General features: G+C 42.7%; 1 non-coding gene across 1 annotated transcript; it reads right to left on the bottom strand.

The window, feature by feature from the left end:
* Positions 1-1,858: 1,858 nt before the first annotated feature.
* LOC126178675 (U6 spliceosomal RNA) lies at positions 1,859-1,965 on the bottom strand. Its single transcript, XR_007536557.1, has one exon. It is a non-coding gene; the product is annotated as a U6 spliceosomal RNA (small nuclear RNA).
* Positions 1,966-21,002: the final 19,037 nt, after the last annotated feature.

Here is a 21,002-nt window from a genome sequence, read left to right as displayed (position 1 = left end):
CACAGAGGCTTTCAGTGTATTCTTTCCACCTATCCGCTCTCTCGTCTGCATTTAACAGTGGAATTTCCGCTGCACTCTTAATGTTATTATCCTTGCTTTTAATGTCAGCGAAGGTTCTTGTGACTCTCCTGTATGCTGAGTCGGTACTACGTACAATCATTTCTATTTTAGATTCTTCATATTTTTCATGCAGTCATTTCGTCTTATCTTCCATGCACTTCCTACTTATTTCATTCCTCAGCGACTTGTATTTCTGTATACCTGAGTCTCCTGGACCATCTTTGTAGTTCCTCTTTTCATCGATCAATTGAAGTATTTTTTCTGTTACCCATTGTTTCTTCCCAGTTACCTTCTTTGTACCTATGTTTTCCTTCCCAACTTCTGTTATCGGCCTTTTTAGGGATGACCATTCCTCTACAACTGTAATGCCTACTGAGCTATTCCCTATTGCTGTATCTACAGCCTTAGACAACTTCAACCGTATCACGTCATTTCTTAATACTTCCGTATCGCACTTCTTTGCATATTGATTCTCCCTGACTAATGTCTTAAATTTCAGCCTACTCTTCATCACTACTATGTTGTGATTTGAGTCTATATCTACTCTTGGGTACGCCCTACAATCCAGTCTCTCATTTCGGAATCTCTTTCTGACCATGATGTAATCTAACTGGAATCTTCCCGTCTCACCCTGCCTTTTCCAAGTATACCTCCTCTTGTAAATCTTGAAAAGAGTATTCGCTTTTACCAGCTGAAACTTGTTACACAAGTAAATTAGTCTTTCTCCTCTCTCATTTCTTGTCCCAAGCCCATATTCTGCTACAACCTTTTCTTCTACCCCTTCCCCTACAACTGCATTCCACTCCCCCATGAATATTAGATTTTCCACTCCCTTTACTTACTGCATTACCCTTTCAGTATCCTCATATACTTTCCGTATCTCTTTATCTTCAGCTTGCGAAGTCGGCATGTTTATCTGAACTATCGTCGACGGTGTTGGTTTGCTATCGATTCTGATAAGAATAACCCTATCACTGAACTGCTCACGGTAACACACTCACTACCCTACCTTCCTATTCATAACGAATCCTACTCCCGTTATACCACTTTCTGCTTCTGTTGATATTACTCTATACTCATTTCAGCAGAAATCCTTATCTTCTTTCCACCTTACTGACCCCTACCGTATCTAGTTTGAGCGTTAGCATTTCCCTTTTCAGATTTTCTAGTTTTCCTACCACGTTAAAGCTTCTGACATTCCACGCCCCGACGCGTAGATCGTTTTCCTTTCGTTGATTATTCAATCTTTTTCTCATGGCAACCTCCCGCTTGGCAGTCTCCTCCCGGAGATCCGAATGGGAGGATATTCCGGAATCTTTTGTCAATGGAGAGATCATCATGACACTTATTCAATTACATCCATATGTCCTATGGCTACACTTCATGTATCTTTAATGCAGTGGTTTCCATTGCCTACTGCATCCTAATGGCGTTGAACATTGCTGATTCTTCCGCCTTTAGGGGCAGCTCCTCACCCACAGGAGAAGAGAATGCCCTGAACCCCTCCTCCGCTCTCTTTGACTTGCCCGTTAGCAGAATTAGGGGTGACTTCTTATGCCGGAAGTCTTCGGCCGCCAATGCTGATTATTAATCAAAATTTAACCTGTTACGACTTTCGAACCCGGGACCGAAGACGTTTTTGTAATGAATCAAAGACGCTACTCCTTTTTTTCAGCATATTTCGTTGCGTTTGGTCTGGGCGGACGTCACATAGCATCCGTTCAAGTTGATATTTGATTGCGTTACTCAGTTTTTTATTAGAGAGGACTACCTGCCCTCTGACCAAACACGCTGAGATACCGTGCCGGCTAGCTTCACGATTCTGCCTGTCATCCTTGCGCAGGGACGATGCTAATCTTCTCTGTATCGTTCCAGTTTTAGTATATGTACCGCCGAAGCGAGTACGCCCTAGACCACGGGTGCAAATATTGAACCCTTACAGGATCACTTTGTTCTCTGCCCATCTGTCTGTCTGTCTGGTTGAATGTCCGACTGCTAAATTCCTTTTTCTCAGGAACTGGTAGACGTACCAAGTTGAAAACTATGTCACGTACTAAGGTTTACGGTCCCTGGACGGTGTAAATTTTTTGAGCTTTTAATATAATTTAATGAAAAATTATGGCCATTTATGTCACATATTTTGGTACTCATAAAACTCACTCATCATAACCTGTAGGGTATTTCCTGTTAACCCAGAATGACGAAATTTACCAAGAAGCAAGGTCGCACAGTACAAGTAAAGGGACAAATTCGAAAGTTGATATATTGTAATTATAAAAATGGTTCAAAAGGATCTGAGAACTATGGGACTCAACATCTGAAGTCATCAGTCCCCTAGAACTTAGAACTACTTAAACCTAACTAACCTAAGGACATCACACACATCCATGCCCGAGGCAGGATTCGAACCTGTGACCGTAGCAGTTGCGCGGTTCTGGACTGAAGTGCCTAGAACCGCTCGGGCACCACGGCCGGCTTGTAATTATATCTCATAAGAAATAAATTTTAGCGTTACAATCTTACATAGCATTCCTAATGTGTCAAGAAAAAAAAAAAAAAAACAGGAACTGCGGGCAGTATTTTAAAAGATGTTAAAATTTGTGTGAGTTCCTAAGGGACCAAACTGCTGAGGTCATCGGTCCCTAGACTTACACACTGTTTAAACTAACTTACGCTAAGAACAACACACACACACACACACACCCATGCCCGAGGGAGGACTCGGACTTCCGGCGGGAGGGGCCGCGCGATTCATGAAATGGCGCCGGAAAGATTTTAATATTGTTTTCAGTAACAGGTAGAGTGATCCACGTGGAAGGTTTTTGTATATAATCAACATATATTTCGTCCTATGTGGCTGAGCTATGGTGAAATGAAGTCCCCAGCCGCTGTGAAAACCCTGTCTTTGACGTGCCACATGACTACTGCGCTGACAATATTTGCCTACAACAGATACAGCATCTATAGTATTTCTGAGCAAAGCAATACTGGTAACTGATGCAGGACTACCCTTCCATTGTTCAGTATAACGTTCCTAACATCTCATAAAATAATTATTGAAGTATTCCACTGATTTATTCGACACCAGCGTAACAACAGTAGCCCTGTGTCAAGGTGTAGTAACTGTAGTGTTTTTCCCTCCGTCAAATATCATCTGCATCGTAACAGGAACAGGGAAAACAGCAGACGAAGTCAAGGCATCTACATTTTGCAGTTAGCACAGCACATTAATATAACTTCAAAATTAATACAATAAATGATAAATTGCAGTAGCAAATTTGAAACTTTCACAAAAAGTTTTTACTTAAAATTAAAAAATTCTCAAAAGTCTTGGAATTACCAGGACCAATATCGTGCCAGAAGCAAATATCGACACATCCAAAAACCGTCCTGATTCTCGATTCCCAGTATGGATGAACTATCAATACACTAAATTTTTTACGGAACATTCGAACCGCGAGCCCTACTCGCACTTAGCCGGATATTTTTAATATTGTTTCAACTCAACAATCAATCTCTCCAACATGCTTAGATAAACGGTGTTGAGATTCCGTCGGACGTCGTTCCAGACCTATTTTCACTCGAACAATGTTTTGTGGTGTAAGAACTCATTTTCGCATAGTTACCGTTTTTATTCGCTACAGAAGCTGTTTCGCGCTATCTTGCTACTGTGGTTTGCACAGTAGAAATTGCTGAAGCTTTTGCCAAAACACTTCAAGTCGTAAACTCTACATGTTTCCACGGACTGTACTTCTCATGACACTCGACAATTATTACGCGCTGTTTTATCGTGAGCACCATTTTGTGTTTTATTTAGTTGGTCACTGAACACGTCTCGTCCTCCCACGCACTCAGATGTAGTGACTTACCGATGTATTCGGGACAGAGCATGCCGGAGATGTGATCGACCTGTGAATCGGAATCACTGTTACCAACATTTTTTTCTGACAGGCGGTTCTCCGAGTGTGGGGGGTGGAGGGGGTGGAGGGACCTGCGTGAAACGGATACCGCCATGTTATCACACAGCGTGCCTAAAATTTTAAAGGTGCTTCGCAACGGAGTAATGCAAGTTTAAATTCAGTTTCCAAAATTTTACTAACGTTCCTTTTCCTCATACCTTATTACACCAATCATTGCCAAAGTTGACATGTGTTATGTGCTTCAGTGTACACAATTGTATGTAAGCAATTTTGAATATCTTTAATAGAAAGATGTTTTATAATGTTGCACGTGTCTTTGGTAAGAATCGCTATAGGAATTTCAGCACCTTTATCTACATATCTCATCTTTAAAAACATGAAAATTTAACTCTGTGTATTTTTTCGCGCATTCGTGCACTGTGAGAAACGTATAGGCCAAATATCAAGGCATTACATGACAGATGTTCTGAGAAAAATGGACATAACTATCAAAAAATGTATCTTCCCGAAAAGGGAATTCAAAAAACTACTTCTTCAAGATGTTCGGAAATTTCCACGACAGTCTTCCAGGGCTTTTAGAGGGTATGTGTAGATAATATTTGTAAGTGGAACCTATGTCCGACCGGACATGTACCGTTTACTTGCTGCAACCATTTGAAAACATGTTGATAACGCGACAACTTTTACAAGTACTTGATTAGGAAGTGACCGAGTACATCACTTCTTTTGCACTTCCACTCACTAACCGCCAGTTACTGCTATATATAACGACGGTCAATTTCCTCAAGAATGTATAGAGTGAATGCACCGGCCCTGAAGCGCAAATGCTGTAACACTTCCACTCTCCCTGTGTTTCAATGATTAAAAACCATTATACGAGGGCTGGAACTCAAATGGTGTCACCTATTTATTCAAAACCGATACAAAAGAGTCTTGCACCTGTTACTGTCCTTCAAAGTAGTCACCAGCTGTCTGTACAACCCGTTGCCATCAATGTGGAAGACGTGGTATACCGTTAGCAGAGCCTGTTCTGTTGATGGTGCGAATGGAGCTGCGTAGTATGCGCCCGCTCATTGTCGTGCAAAATGATGGGTGGGTTGCGGAGAAAGTGTCGCTGCTTCTTTCGCAAAGATTTTTTTTTTATTTTGGAGCCTCACCTGTCACCAGCTTTGCGAAAAAAGCGGCGACACTTTCTGCGCAACTTACCCATCATTTTGCACGACAATGCGCGGGCGCATACAGCGCAAACTGTGGCTTCTCTGTTCGGTCGATGGGTCTGGGAAGTACTGTACCATCCACTAAACTCTCCGGACTTAAGTCCTTTTGACTTTGATTTGATTCCGAAGATGAAGGAACAACTTATTGTCATTCGCTTCAGAACTGTTCCAGAGATTTGACAGGCATTGAAGGACAATAATAGATGCAATCGTGTAACTCTTTCGTATCGCTTATGAATAAATAGTTGCCACTATTTATGTTCCAACCCTCGTAGTATCACATGTTGCAAGTTTTACAGGCGCAGATGACGAAAATGTTGTGTTATGCAACGCTTCCAGATATGCGCATTTAGAGATTCAATTGGATTTTGCGTTTACAATTTTGCCATGAACACAGTTCCTTACGAGGTCACGATTTTTCAGGAATCTTAATGTGGGCTTTACAGCATTCATTACTCATTGAGCAACGTATTTCTTGTCGGCGTACATATTGTTATTACGCAGATACTTGCGAAGTGAGCGAAAACATCGAATAAAGTAGACTTCTTCGTCATAATTTCCCACGCACTTTCGAAAATGAATCTTGAGAAATACTTGTGAATAAATTTTGCTACTGAATGATAACAAATAAAAAAACAGACATTAGTACGTGATCATGTAAGTTGCTTCAGAATAAACAAGACACTGATTAATATGCAGTGACTGCTGCAATTGTAGACACCATCAAAGCGATAACATAAAGTAATCCCCTTGACATGGCTTTGATATCATACATCTGTGAAGTACCTCCACCTATAGCAATCTATAAATGTCTTCATTAAATAATACTATGCTGCTCCACAACCATTGCATAAAAATGAACTGGAAAACAGTGATAAAACTGCTCACAATTTCGTATGAAGTACAAAAGTCGAGAGCGCTACCCGCCTAACCCCCTCCAACCTTCTCACCCCCTCGGCAGAGAGAATGTCACCCAGAAGCTCCTCTGGCCGGGAGAACACGTGAACCGTCGGCCGCTGATTGGCTGCAGCCTCCCAGAGGGGAGCAACGTATAAAAGGAGCAGCCTGATGCACCGCGAGGGCCTTTGTAACGGCGGATTTTAATTTAGCAAGAAGTAAATTGGAAACTCCTCTTATAGGGGCATAGAAATGTTTTAACCATTTCAATAGACATCACAGTCTCCTAGTATGAGATAATAAACCTGCTCCGATATTCGCAGTCGATATGCAGTTTCGCTGCTACGTGGCTCTTGTAAAAAGTTAATCAAAGTCATGCAAAATATCGCAGTTCCTGGCACAAGAGAAATAGCGGCCGTCAGCTCTTCAGAAGCACTCCAATGGGAACAACAACAAATGATCTGAATCTTTCCAAAAATATTCGTTATTCCCACTACAGCAGACTCTCGCGAAAGGCCTCCTAACGTCTATCGTTAGTATTGATTCTCTATTACCTCGTACTCTGCCTGACAAAAAAGGATGAAACACCCGGAAGGATAAGACGAAGTACTGATTCTCTATTACCTCATACACTGCCTGACAAAAGAAGAACGAAGAACCCGGAAGGAGACGACGATACTTTATAGGTTTGAGAGGGTATGTGATGTAATTTCAGAGATTACAAAATCGAGACAAATTTTCAAAGAAATTGGTAGCATGAGCCTTCTTATGGGTATGGCGTCCGCCCTGGCTCACACAGACCGCTCACAGAGACATATGTCGCGTGTGGAGGAGCCTTGTTCTGCTGAAAAATGACTCGCTGGAGAGGTAACACATGAGAACGCAGTATGTCTGTGAAGTATAGTCTGTTAAGTAAGACCGGCGTCAGCGTTACAATACAGATGGTAAAATATATCGCTGCAGTTCTTCCACAACCCATTACAGGGAACCGGGTCCTTCATGAAACGTTCATATATTGTTTTACATTGAACTGTTAACAGAGATACACAAGAAGGAGCATCACTGCAGCTTACACGTCGCATATTGAGGAAGTGTCACTGCAGATAGCAAAGAGGTCCGAATATGAGTCATGACGAGGCATATAAATACAGAGCAAGACGATCGTAACTTTTAAACGGCTGTCAATGCAAATTGGACGTATTTAGAGGTCATTTTCATGCGAATACGTGGGAAGGTTGGTTTCAAGCGTGCCCCGAAGATGCCAAACAATTATCGACGCTGTGGGTGATTCGACGTATTGTTAATTGTAAATGTATTTTTCTTTTGTTCATATATGATATATGTATATGTCTTACTTTCCTGTCAAATTTTTCTCCTGATTGACCCGAACACATTCTTACTTACCAGACTGTACCTTTGTGCCATTATAATTCCCTCAATCGCTGCCAGCCATACCCCATGTCGCCTCAAGCTATTGTACCAGTTTCGACACTGCTGTGTCACTCCAAATCATTGCAATAATTGGGCCTCTACCCAAGTCGCGGCTATAATCACCGATGACGGTCCTCCGGGTCACTGTAAAGCACCATTCATCGCTAAATACCGTGGGACGTCTTTCATCAGTAGTTCATGTTTCCAGATCACAGCACCATTCGAAACGCAGACGTTTGTGCTGTTGTCCTGCTGAAAAATGAAACCACGAAACTGTCACATGAGAGGTAACACATGAAGACACAGCATGCCTGTCACGTGTCTCTGTGCTCTCAGAGACATCATGAGCATATCCGGCTGCTACTAGTCTTCGAGCAGTGGTGTGGGATGTCAGAGAACGTCTCAGAGATCCCATTACTTCTTCTCGGAATGTAAGCGCAGACACGAACTGGTTACGATGTGCTTCGTGGACAAGACGACGATCCTTGCTTGTGGTGCTCAGACGTGGTTGAGCGAAACCTTGATGGCGAGGATTTCTGCCCTCACGTTCCCATGCAGGCCAACATCGGGCCACGTCTACACCCGTGGCGTCTTTCAAACTCTGTGGGCTGCTGATAAAGCAGTCTCACACGAGTACGCAGCATCTCAGTGTACTTCACAGTGATCACTCAACGTCTGACTGTCTTCATTTCGACTAACAACAGTAAATTTGAACAACTTCAATGTACTCTGCTGGCCGTTCCACTTGTTACAAAGCACTCTGTAATTTACATTTACATACGAGTTATACTGACATCCGCCCGTGTCTTCTTGGTGCCCCACTGTCCTATCAGGCAATGTAGTATGATCTTAAGAGTAGTATCAGTGTGGAATTAAGCCACTTAGTGTTACGGTACACAGAGAAAATTAATGTGATAAGACGTTGGGAAATACTTAAAGGCAAGGCAGAAAAATCCTCGGATGAAGGGATACTTCTCTTCAGTCATTAATCAGAAGGAATTACACTTTCGTAGCAACGAAATACCTTTGACAATTGTGGCTGGAATAAACTAGCTCTAAGTGGTGAAATGGAGTAATGGAGGAATTCATCGTAATTCGATACAGTTCCGCACTCTCGCCTGATAAACAAAGTAAGAGCCTACGGAATATCAGACCAGCTGTGTGGCTGGATTGAAGAGTTTTTAGCAAACAGAACACAGCATGTTGTTCTCAATGGAGAGACGTCTACAGACGTTAAAGTAACCTTTGGCGTACCACAGGGGAGTCTTATGGGACCATTGCTTTTCACAATATATATAAATGACCTAGCAGATAGTGTCGGAAGTTCCATGAGGCTTTTCGCGGATGATGCTGTAGTATACAGAGAAGTTGCGGAATTAGAAAATTGCAGCGAAATGCAAGAAGATCTGAAGCTTATAGGCACTTGGTGCAGGGAGTGGCAACTGACCCTTAACATAGACAAATGTAATGTATTGCGAATACATAGAAAGGAGGATCCTTTATTGTATGATTATATGATAGCGGAGAAAACACTGGTAGCAGTTACTTCTGTAAAATATCTGGGAGTATGCGTACGGAACGATTTGAAGTGGAATGATCATATAAAATTAATTGTTGGTAGGGCGTGTGCCAGGTTGAGATTCATTGGGTGAGACCTTAGAAAATGTAGTCCGCCAACAAAGGAGATGGCTTACAAAACACTCGTACGACCAATACTTGTGTGGTGCTCATCAGTGTGGGATCCGTGCCAGGTCGGATTGACGGAGGAGATAGAGAAGATCCAAAGAAAAGCGTCGCGTTTCGTCACAGGATTATTTGGTAAGCGTGAGGGCGTTACGGAGATGTTTAGCAAACTCAAGTGGCAGACTCTGCAAGAGAGGCGCTCTGCATCGCGGTGTAGCTTGCTGTTCAGGTTTCGGGAGGATGCGTTTGTGGATGAGGTGTCGAATATATCGCTTCTCCCTACTTACACCTCCCGAAGAGATCACGAATGTAAAATCAGAGAGATTCGAGGGCGCACGAAGGCTTTCTGGCAGTCGTTCTTCCCGCGAACCATACGCGACTGGAACAGGAAAGGGAGGTAATGACAGTGGCACGTAAAGTGTCCACCACCACACACCGTTTGGAGGCTTGCGGAGTATAAATGTCGATGTAGATGTAGATGTAGTTGTAGAAAGACCTCTGGGCGATACATCTTAACTGTGTCTACCTTGCAACGGAAAGAAAGTGCGATATGCCACTGTTCGGCATTTAAAGGCTATAAAAAACGATGATGGCGTATTGGAAACTACATAAACTAAGGATTAATATTCTTCTAAAGGTCTACCATACCGTATAAAAATGAACGAACTGTGATTAATGTATTACCGAAATCTATAGTGTAGCAAAATATCTTATGAATATTATCTTGTTAGATACAAAGAGAACTTTTCTACTAAACAACGTTTCGCTAACTGTGTGTATCATCTACGACAATATGGTAACTAATATGAGAAAATGTTAGTGAAGAACTGGATAACGTAATGTGTTTGTCACACGATGTTAGGCCAAAGACTATATAACATTTACTACGTAGATCTGTTTCTGATATGTTTTTCTATTTAGAGACAAAAATGAGTAAATTTTCGGGCCGAAGCTAGAACTTTAAAGTAGGAAGAGTAATAAAATAACATTAAATGAAAAATAATAGGGTTAACAGACTTATGGTGAGAGTATGAAGACCAAATAGGAAACATGACGTGCTCTGTTACAGTGATGCTGAGCCGGGAGAAAATTCTTGCATTTATTATATTCAGAAAGAGAAAACTGAAGAGAGTACTACAAATATTAATGCAATCTCAGGCAGAATAGCAGAACTGGATTCAAAAATAAACAAATGATACATCGTCGTTTGAGTCCAAGAACTGACGTACTGTCATTTTGATGAAGTACTCTCTTATGAAGCGATGCTAAACCTGAAAATGGTTGAAAATCCACTGCAAGTTAGCAACACAAGAATTTTTTTGCGAAAATGAGCTAAAAAATTAAATAATGATATTTTTTTGAAAAACTGGGCTTTGATACGTAAAATAATAAAGGTCGAACATTAAAAAAATGGCAGGGAGAAGCACAGTCTGCTCACTAACACGTTATCTCAGAAGAAGAATGGTGACGATCCTAAAATATTTCAAAATTGCAAGAGCATATACACTTAAGAGATGCAGATTCATCGGTCATCTGACTGGTTTGATGAGGCCTCCCAAGAATTCCTCTTTTGTGCCAACGTTTTCAACTCACAGTAACAGTTGCAGCCTGCGTCCTCAATTATTAGCCGCATGTATTCCAGTCCCTGTTTCCTCTACGCTTCCCTCAAGTGCCATTGAAAATATTCCCTGGTGTCTAGCAGTACCTTTTTGTTCTTGTCAGTGTTTTCCATATATTTTCTTCGATGATTCTGCTAGTATGAGAACTAGGCCTTTCTTGAGAAAGAAATTTCATATAGCGCAGCATTCTCTTCAGTTACGGCGTTTCCACAGTCCATGAGTCACTACCATACAATGCTGCGCTCTCAGAAATTTCTGAATACCAGCAGACTTATTTTGCCCAGGAATTCCCCTTTTCCCCGTGCTAGTCTACTTTTTATGTCCTCCAAGCACCGTCCATTGAGGGTGACTTTGCTGCCTTGGTAGAAGAAATTCTTAACTGAGTCTACTTCGAGTTCGCCAACTTCAATTTTAAGTTTCTCGCTGTTCCCATTTTTAATACTTCTCATTACTTTCGCCCTTCTTCGATTTACTCTCAATCCATATTCTGTACTCATTAGACTGGCAATTTCATTCAACAGATTTTGTAATTCTTCTTCACTTTCGCTGATGACAGCGAATATCTTAAATTACCCTTTTTCCCTGTTTTAACCATATCTTTCTCTGAATTTCGAACATCTTGCACCATTTACATGGTCCAACGCTTTTTCCAGGTCGACAAATCCTATGAAAGTGTCTTGCCTTTTCTTCAGTCTTGCTGCCATTATCAACCGTAACGTCAGAACTGCCTCTGTGGTGTATTTACGTTTCTTAAAGCAAAACTGACCGTCATGTAACAGAGACTCAATTTTCTTCTCCATTCTTCTGTATACTATTATTGTCAGCAACTTGGATGCATCAGCTGTTAAGATGATTGTGTGATATTTCTCGCACTTGTCGCTCTTTACAATCTTGGAAATTGGAGTATGTTTTTCTGAAAGCCTGATGGTATATCGCACAGTCTCACACATTCTACACACCAACGTCAATAATCGTTTTGTTGGCACTACGCCCAATGACTTTAAAAATTCCGGTGGAACGTTATGTATCCTTTCTGCCTTATTTGATTTTAATTCTTCCATACCTTTTTCAGATTCTGATTCTAATACTGAGTCCCTAATCTCTTCTATACCGACTCCTGTTTCCTTTTCCATCACGTCATCCGATAAGTCCTCCCCCTCACGAAAGCCCTCAATGGACTCTTTCCACCTGTCGGCTCTCTCCTATATACTAAACAGTGGAATTCCCATTGCATTCTTGATATTACCGCCCTTCCTTTTAATTGTAACGAAGGTTGTTTGGACTTTTCTACAAGCTGAGTCAGTCCTTCTGACACCCAGTTGTTTTGTGGTACCTTCATATTTTTCATTCAGCCATTCGTTTTAACTTCCCCGCTGTTCCTACTTACTTCATTTCTAAGTGACTTGTTTTCTTTTTTTTTTTTTTTTTGTTTCTTGTTTTTTGTATTCTCTAAGTTCCCTGAACATTTTTGTGCTTTCTTCTTTCATCGATAAACTGTATCATTTCTCCTGTTACCTACAGTTTCTCCGCAGTTGCCTTTTTCCTTTCCAACTTCTGTGATTGCCCTTTTTAGAAATGTCCATTGGTCTTCAATTGTACTGCCTACTGTGCTATTCCTTATCGCAGTAAACAAAAACACCCTAAAGAAGGTCGCGGCGGAAACGTCGATAGTTCTACATATTGAAAATGCGGTCCAAAACCCAGAAAAAATTTATTGACTGTGACAACGGCCGCGGAAGCCTATTTTACATATTACATAAACTATTAAGAAACAAGTGCAACATCTTAGCAAATGAGGACTCTACATCGTAGATGAAATGGACTGTTATTTAACAGGGATACTTACGCAAACAGAAAAGGTGGCTGTAGTTATTAGAAAATAAAATGTAAATAATATTTTAAGGCCAACTATTAAAGAACAGAGGAAAACTGCCATCTAAATGTAATAAGATATTAGTACGATATAGGGAACTGACGTGAGAGCGTGTAATGCTTTTGAGTTCAAAATATATCTGTGAATGAGGTGAAGTCGTTTGATATCAGCAATGCTTTTGCCCTTTTTGATTTTTTGACAACAGAGCCTTTCTTGTAAAAGTAATACAATGCAGGTGTATAAATATATAGGATGCTTCTTCCTAACGTTTGTCCACTCCTGGTAGCTGAATGGTCAGCGCGACGGAATGTCATACCTAACGGCCCGGGTTCGATTCCCGGCTGGGTCGGAGATTTTCTCCGCTCAGGGACTGGGTGTTGGGTTGTCCTTATCTACATCTACATCCATACTCCGCAAGCCACCTGACTGTGTGTGGCGGAGGGTACCTAGAGTACCTCTATCGGTTCTCCCTTCTATTCCAGTCTCGTATTGTTCGTGGAAAGAAAGAATGTCGGAATGCCTCTTTGTGGGCTCTAATCTCTCTGATTTCGTCCTCATGGTCTCTTCGCGAGATGTACTTAGGAGGGAGCAATATACTGCTTGACTCCTCGGTGAAGGTGTGTTCTCGAAACTTCAACAAAAGCCCGTACATCTACATCTACATCTATACTCCGCGAGCCACCTTACGGTGTGTGGCGGAGGGTACTTATTGTACCACTATCTGATCCCCCCCTTCCCTGTTCCATTCACGAATTGTGCGTGGGAAGAACGACTGCTTGTAAGTCTCCGTATTTGCTCTAATTTCTCGGATCTTTTCGTTGTGATCATTACGCGAGATATATGTGGGCGGTAGTAATATGTTGCCCATCTCTTCCCGGAATGTGCTCTCTCGTAATTTCGATAATAAACCTCTCCGTATTGCGTAACGCCTTTCTTGAAGTGTCCGCCACTGGAGCTTGTTCAGCATCTCCGTAACGCTCTCGCGCTGACTAAATGTCCCCATGACGAATCGCGCTGCTTTTCGCTGGATCATGTCTATCTCTTCTATTAATCCAACCTGGTAAGGGTCCCATACTGATGAGCAATACTCAAGAATCGGACGAACAAGCGTTTTGTAAGCTACTTCTTTCGTCGATGAGTCACATTTTCTTAGAATTCTTCCTATGAATCTCAACCTGGCGCCTGCTTTTCCCACTATTTGTTTTATGTGATCATTCCACTTCAGATCGCTCCGGATAGTAACTCCTAAGTATTTTACGGTCGTTACCGCTTCCAATGATTTACCACCTATGGCATAATCGTACTGGAATGGATTTCTGCCCTATGTATGCGCATTATATTACATTTATCTACGTTTAGGGAAAGCTGCCAGCTGTCGCACCATGCATTAATCCTCTGCAGGTCTTCCTGGAGTACGTACGAGTCTTCTGACGTTGCTACTTTCTTGTAGACAACCGTGTCATCTGCAAATAGCCTCACGGAGCTACCGATGTTGTCAACTAAGTCATTTATGTATATTGTAAACAATAAAGGTCCTATCACGCTTCCTTGCGGTACTCCCGAAATTACCTCTACATCTGCAGATTTTGAACCGTTAAGAATGACATGTTGTGTTCTTTCTTCTAGGAAATCCTGAATCCAATCACAAACCTGGTCCGATATTCCGTAAGCTCGTATTTTTTTCATTAAACGTAAGTGCGGAACCGTATCAAATGCCTTCCTGAAGTCCAGGAATACGGCATCAATCTGCTCGCCAGTGTCTACGGCACTGTGAATTTCTTGGGCAAATAGGGCGAGCTGAGTTTCACATGATCTCTGTTTGCGGAATCCATGTTGGTTATGATGAAGGAGATTTGTATTATCTAAGAACGTCATAATACGAGAACACAAAACATGTTCCATTATTCTACAACAGATTGACGTAAGCGAAATAGGCCTATAATTATTCGCATCTGATTTATGACCCTTCTTGAAAATGGGAACGACCTGCGCTTTCTTCCAGTCGCTAGGTACTTTACGTTCTTCCAGCGATCTACGATAAATTGCTGATAGAAAGGGGGCAAGTTCTTTAGCATAATCACTGTAGAATCTTAAGGGTATCTCGTCTGGTCCGGATGCTTTTCCGCTACTAAGTGATAGCAGTTGTTTTTCAATTCCGATATCGTTTATTTCAATATTTTCCATTTTGGCGTCCGTGCGACGGCTGAAGTCAGGGACCGTGTTACGATTTTCCGCAGTGAAACAGTTTCGGAACACTGAATTCAGTATTTCTGCCTTTCTTCGGTCGTCCTCTGTTTCGGTGCCATCGTGGTCAACGAGTGACTGAATAGGGGATTTAGATCCACTTACCGATTTTACATATGACCAAAACTTTTTAGGGTTCTTGTTTAGATTGTTTGCCAATGTTTTATGTTCGAATTCGTTGAATGCTTCTCTCATTGCTCTCTTTACGCTCTTTTTCGCTTCGTTCAGCTTTTCCTTATCAGCTATGATTCGACTACTCTTAAACCTATGATGAAGCTTTCTTTGTTTCCGTAGTACCTTTCGTACATGATTGTTATACCACGGTGGATCTTTCCCCTCGCTTTGGACCTTAGTCGGTACGAACTTATCTAAGGCGTACTGGACGATGTTTCTGAATTTTTTCCATTTTTGTTCCACATCCTCTTCCTCAGAAATGAACGTTTGATGGTGGTCACTCAGATATTCTGCGATTTGTGCCCTATCACTCTTGTTAAGCAAATATATTTTCCTTCCTTTCTTGGCATTTCTTATTACACTTGTAGTCATTGATGCAACCACTGACTTATGATCACTGATACCCTCTTCTACATTCACGGAGTCGAAAAGTTCCGGTCTATTTGTTGCTATGAGGTCTAAAACGTTAGCTTCACGAGTTGGTTCTCTAACTATCTGCTCGAAGTAATTCTCGGACAAGGCAGTCAGGATAATGTCACAAGAGTCTCTGTCCCTGGCTCCAGTTCTGATTGTGTGACTATCCCATTCTATACCTGGTAGATTGAAGTCTCCCCCTATTACAATAGTATGATCACGAAACTTCTTCACGACGTTCTGCAGGTTCTCTCTGAGGCGCTCAACTACTACGGTTGCTGATGCAGGTGGTCTATAGAAGCATCCGACTATCATATCTGACCCACCTTTGATACTTAGCTTAACCCAGATTATTTCACATTCGCATTCGCTAATAACTTCACTGGATATTATTGAATTCTTTACTGCTATAAATACTCCTCCACCATTGGCGTTTATCCTATCCTTGCGGTATATATTCCATTCTGTGTCTAGGATTTCGTTACTGTTCACTTCCGGTTTTAACCAACTTTCCGTTCCTAATACTATATGCGCACTATTTCCTTCAATAAGAGATACTAATTCAGGAACCTTGCCCTGGATACTCCTGCAGTTTACCAATATTACGTTAACTTTTCCTGTTTTTGGTCTCTGAGGACGGACGTTCTTTATCAACGATGATAATGTCCTCTCTGGTAAGCCGTCAGGTATTTTATCGTTTCGCCCAAGGGGGGGTCCCTCTAACCTAAAAAACCCCCGTGTGCACGCCACACGTACTCTGCTACCCTAGTAGCTGCTTCCGGTGTGTAGTGCACGCCTGACCTGTCTAGGGGGACCCTACAGTTCTCCACCCAATAACGGAGGTCGATGAATTTGCAACCATTATAGTCGCAGAGTCGTCTGAGCCTCTGGTTAAGACCCTCCACACGGCTCCAAACCAGAGGACCGCGATCGACTCTGGGCACTATGCTGCAGATATTAAGCTCAGCTTGCACTCCGCGTGCGATGCTGGTTGTCTTCACCAAATCAGCCAGCCGCCGGAAGGAACCAAGGATGGCCTCAGAACCCAAGCGGCAGGCGTCATTCGTTCCGACATGTGCTACTATCTGCAGCCGGTCACACCCAGTGCGTTCAATAGCTGCCGGAAGGGCCTCCTCCACATTACGGACGAGACCCCCCGGCAAGCACACCGAGTGCACACTGGCATTCTTCCCCGACCTACCCGCTATTTTCCTGAGGGGCTCCATAACCCGCCTAACGTTGGAGCTCCCTATAACTAATAGGCCCGCCCTCTGTGACTGTCGGGACCTTGCCGGAGAATCGGCCACTGGCCCAACAGGCGAGGCATCCTGTGGTGGCTCGGAAACGATGTCATCACCACTAGGAAGCACCCCGTACCTGTTGGAAAGGGGTAAGGCAGCTGCCACGTGGCCAGATCCCACCTTCGCCTTTCGGCCAGGCACGCGAGAGCCCACCACTGTCCGCCATTCACCCTGGAGTGATGGCTGACCGGTAAGATGCTCACTGCCGGAAGACGCAGCGACATCAGGGGTTCCATGTGATTCCAAGGCCACCGAAGTAGGCATAGGTCTCACCACAGTTGCCCCAACGCCACTACGAGCCGACGCCTGCGCCTCGAGCTCGATGAGCCTAACAGACAAAGCCTCCACCTGCCCCCGAAGAGTGGCCAATTCTCCTTGCGTCCGCTCACAACAACCACAGTCCCTACACATGACTATGTTTACCCTACCCTATACGGTGACAAATTCCCAAGATAATCTTCTGATGAGCTACTCTGATAATCAAGAAACACTCACTGAAATACGAGACGCGAAAACTACGCTAGGTTTTCCCAGAAAAACTATTTAAAAGCTAAGCGTACCGAGCTACTGAGCGTTTCTCCTGTAAAGTCTTCCACTGGAGTTTATCTGTCATCTCCGTAACGCTTTCTCGATTACTAAATGATCCTGTAACGAAGCGTGGTGCTCTCCGTTGGATCTTCTTTATCTCTTCTATCCACCCTATCTGGTACGGATGCCACACTGGTCAGCAATATTCAAGCAGTGGGCGAACAAGTGTAGTGTAACCTACTTCCTTAGTTTTCGGATTGCATTTCCTTAGGATTATTGCAATGAATTTGAGTCTGGCATCTGCTTTACCGACGATCAACTTTATATGATCATTCCATTTTAAATCACTCACAGATAATTTATGCAATTAACTGCTTCCAGTTGCTGACCTGCTATATTGTAGCTAAATGATAAAGGATCTTTCTTTCTATGTATCCGCAGCACATTACATTTGTCTACATTGAGATTCAATTGCCATTCCCTGCCCCATGCGTCGATTCGTTGCAGATCCTCCTGCATTTCAGAACAATTTTCCATTGTTACAATCTCTCGATATACCACAGCATCATCCGCAAAAAGCCTCAGTGAAATTCCGATGTTATCCACAAAGTCATTTATTTACATTGTGAATAGCAACGGCTACGACACTTCCCTGCGGCACACCTGAAATCACTCTTACTTCGGAAGATTTCTCTCCATTGAGAATGACATGCTGCGTTCTGTTATCTAGGAACTCTTCAATCCAATCGCACAATTGGTCTGATAGTCCATATGGTCTTACTTTGTTCATTAAACGACTGTGGGGAACTGTATCGAACGCCTTGCGGAAGTCAAGAAACACGGCATCTACCTGTGAACCCGTGTCTATGGCCCTCTGAGTCTCGTGGACGAATAGCACGATCTGAGTATCACACGATCGTCTTTCTCTAAACCAATGCTGGTTCCTACAGAGTAGATTTCTAGTCTCCAGAAAAGTCATTATACTCGTACATCATCATTTCATCCCCACCAACAAACAAGTCACCGAAGTGGTGTCAACTCGAAAGAGTTGTACCAGGCGACCGGCCTAAGCGACGGGTGGCCCTAGCCACATGGCCTCTCCATTTTTACTAATTTTTAAGAAAGAAACCCCGATGTGACCTAGACGACTTTGAGACAAGTGGTTTAATACGAAATACACAGGGCCACATGCGTTTGGATATATCCCATAGGTGGATGACAAGTGTTGAACATGTGATGTCACTTAGAGATGGGCAAAACTGTTCTTTTCAGAGATTGGATCAGAACTGTTCACTCCCTGAAATGAATTAGCTCTTTTTCATGACTCACCACTCATTTACAATAGAAAATAAATGGAAGGCACATTGCCCTTTAAACTTGGTTTATTCCAGTACTATACCTGTATATTGATCTTATTTGATCCTATTTTGAAGTAACACAGATAATGAGTAAGAATTTTGTATTGTTTATTGAAATTTCCACGATATGACAAAGTTTTGGATTATTGATTTATTTTGCACTATCGTGGTTTTTTGGGTGATCGGAAAATGTTGTAACTTGAGATTTACATTAACAATATATTTGGCTATAATGTATTAAAATTTCATTAACCTCATACAAATACATCGGAAGCCATATATTTTTAAAGTGAACGTTTCCTTCCGAAGACGCCTAAAATCGCAAAATCCGTACCAGAATAAGAAAAAAAATATATAAATTTAACTGTAAAACGAAAGTGCTGCATATAGCCTTACGCAGAATAAAACAAGGAAAATATTGGTGTATCACATTTTGCGATACGTTTATCGGTTCGCTCGTAATTAAAGCGTAAATTCGAGTGTCCATAATAAAAATCCTATAGTAAGAGGAGCCGTCAGGAACCTAATCTAATCAGTTTAAACAAAGAAAAATAAAATAAAAACAATTGATGTATACATAACATAATAATGTAATATACATAGCGGTACTACTACGAAGAACAATATCCAGTAGAAACGAACTCCGATGCAGAGGCGCTGAGTCGAGCAGGTCGAGCCGCGAGCTGTATTACTGTGTGAGCTGAGACTGCAGAGACCAGAGTGACACCTGAGTCGCTTTTCTCAATGCTCTGGCTAGAGTCGAGACGGTGGGGCGAGCGTTGAGCGGGTGAGTTCCGAGGGTGGGGGGGAGCGGTGAACTCACCCGCTCTGAGACAAATCGTCCGTTCCCTTGCGAGCAGGTTGTTGCAAGTAGTTCCTATGTTATCCGCTAGGTGGCTCTCTGTCCTGTTGCTCGCATCAACTGCCCAGAGGGCAGGATGTGCGACTGAAACGATCGCCGACAGAGTGCGATGCGAAGTTACGCTGCGCCAGACACTGCAGGCGGCAGACGACGCACAGAGACGGCACGGCATATGTGAAACACAAAATCCAATGGGGCACTGTACAATGCAGGCAGCCAAGGTAGAAGCAGGGTAGAGGCCGGCGCTGGCTGTGTTGTGTGGCGTGCACTGTGCTGTGACCAGCAGAGGCGCTGCTGATATGCTCCGTCTCTCTCTCTCTCTCTCTCTCTCCCTCTCTCTCTCTCTCTGCCGTGGGAAACGTTTGGAGCTACCGTTCTTTTTTTCTGAATCATTGATTGTTCACTCCTTTGAAAGATGCAACTCTATGCATTAGTTCAAGAGCGGATCCCCTATCTCTAATGTCACTAGGCGATGTTCCTCGCCGCACGTGCCGCCATCGGGCTTGTCGATACTACCGGTAGGAGGCAGTGCTACACATCGCTCCACTAGGCTATTCTGTTTAGGAATACGTATTATAAATGTGATGTGTTGTAAACATAGAGCTTAATTATTTAATGTTTCTTTGCTTTTGTCTCTTTTCTGTTTACAGGCTTTATTTAGTATAGAACACGTAAGTCATTTACTGGCAGCAATGCAATTTGGAAGTTTATACTTAGTTCCTTGTGACTCTATGCAGCATGATTTTGTTGTACTGTACTTCGCAGTTACGCAGCGGTGACAAGACCGATAAATAAAATAATAAATCTCGCCTCAATGTAACCATGTAGTTGTCTAACACAATGCAAGAAACAAATTGCCTCTCAGATGCAAGACTCTAACCCTTAGACGCACTAAAGTCTCGCACGTAGGCCAGGAGCCACACCGATGTGAATACTTGAAAGGAGTCTGGATGATCAGATGTGACAAACGGATAGGCGTCACCGCTGCACGTGTAACGAGATACGTCATCTGTTAATGTCACATGTTCAGTGCCTGTCATCCAATTTCGGGTTATTTCCCGACGTTCGCGGCCCCTTGCGCTATGTCGCTTCATGGTTTTCTAAACGTCAATAACAATCATCCTGTGTACGACATATGAGATGATAAATTGCAGAATTTCGGTTACGGTACATGAGCGTTGCTTTCTTGGGCTCGTTTTCAGTGGGAGACACCGTGTTTTCACTGCTTTGGTCATCAGCGTGCATGTGAAGGTGTAATCTGGCACCTTTTCTGAGTTCATTCCGTCAGACGAGCTTAGCAACCTAAGACTTCGACGGCAAAGTAAAGGCCACCCTACAGTCTGGTAACAGCAATAGGGTAATGTTCATGGTTCAAATGGCTCTAAGCACTATGGTACTCAACATCTGAGGTCAACAGTCTC

The sequence above is a fragment of the Schistocerca cancellata genome, chromosome 3, assembly GCF_023864275.1.
Source record: "Schistocerca cancellata isolate TAMUIC-IGC-003103 chromosome 3, iqSchCanc2.1, whole genome shotgun sequence".
NCBI classification, from domain to species: domain Eukaryota; kingdom Metazoa; phylum Arthropoda; class Insecta; order Orthoptera; family Acrididae; genus Schistocerca; species Schistocerca cancellata.
This window is presented reverse-complemented; position numbering and strand designations above follow the sequence as displayed.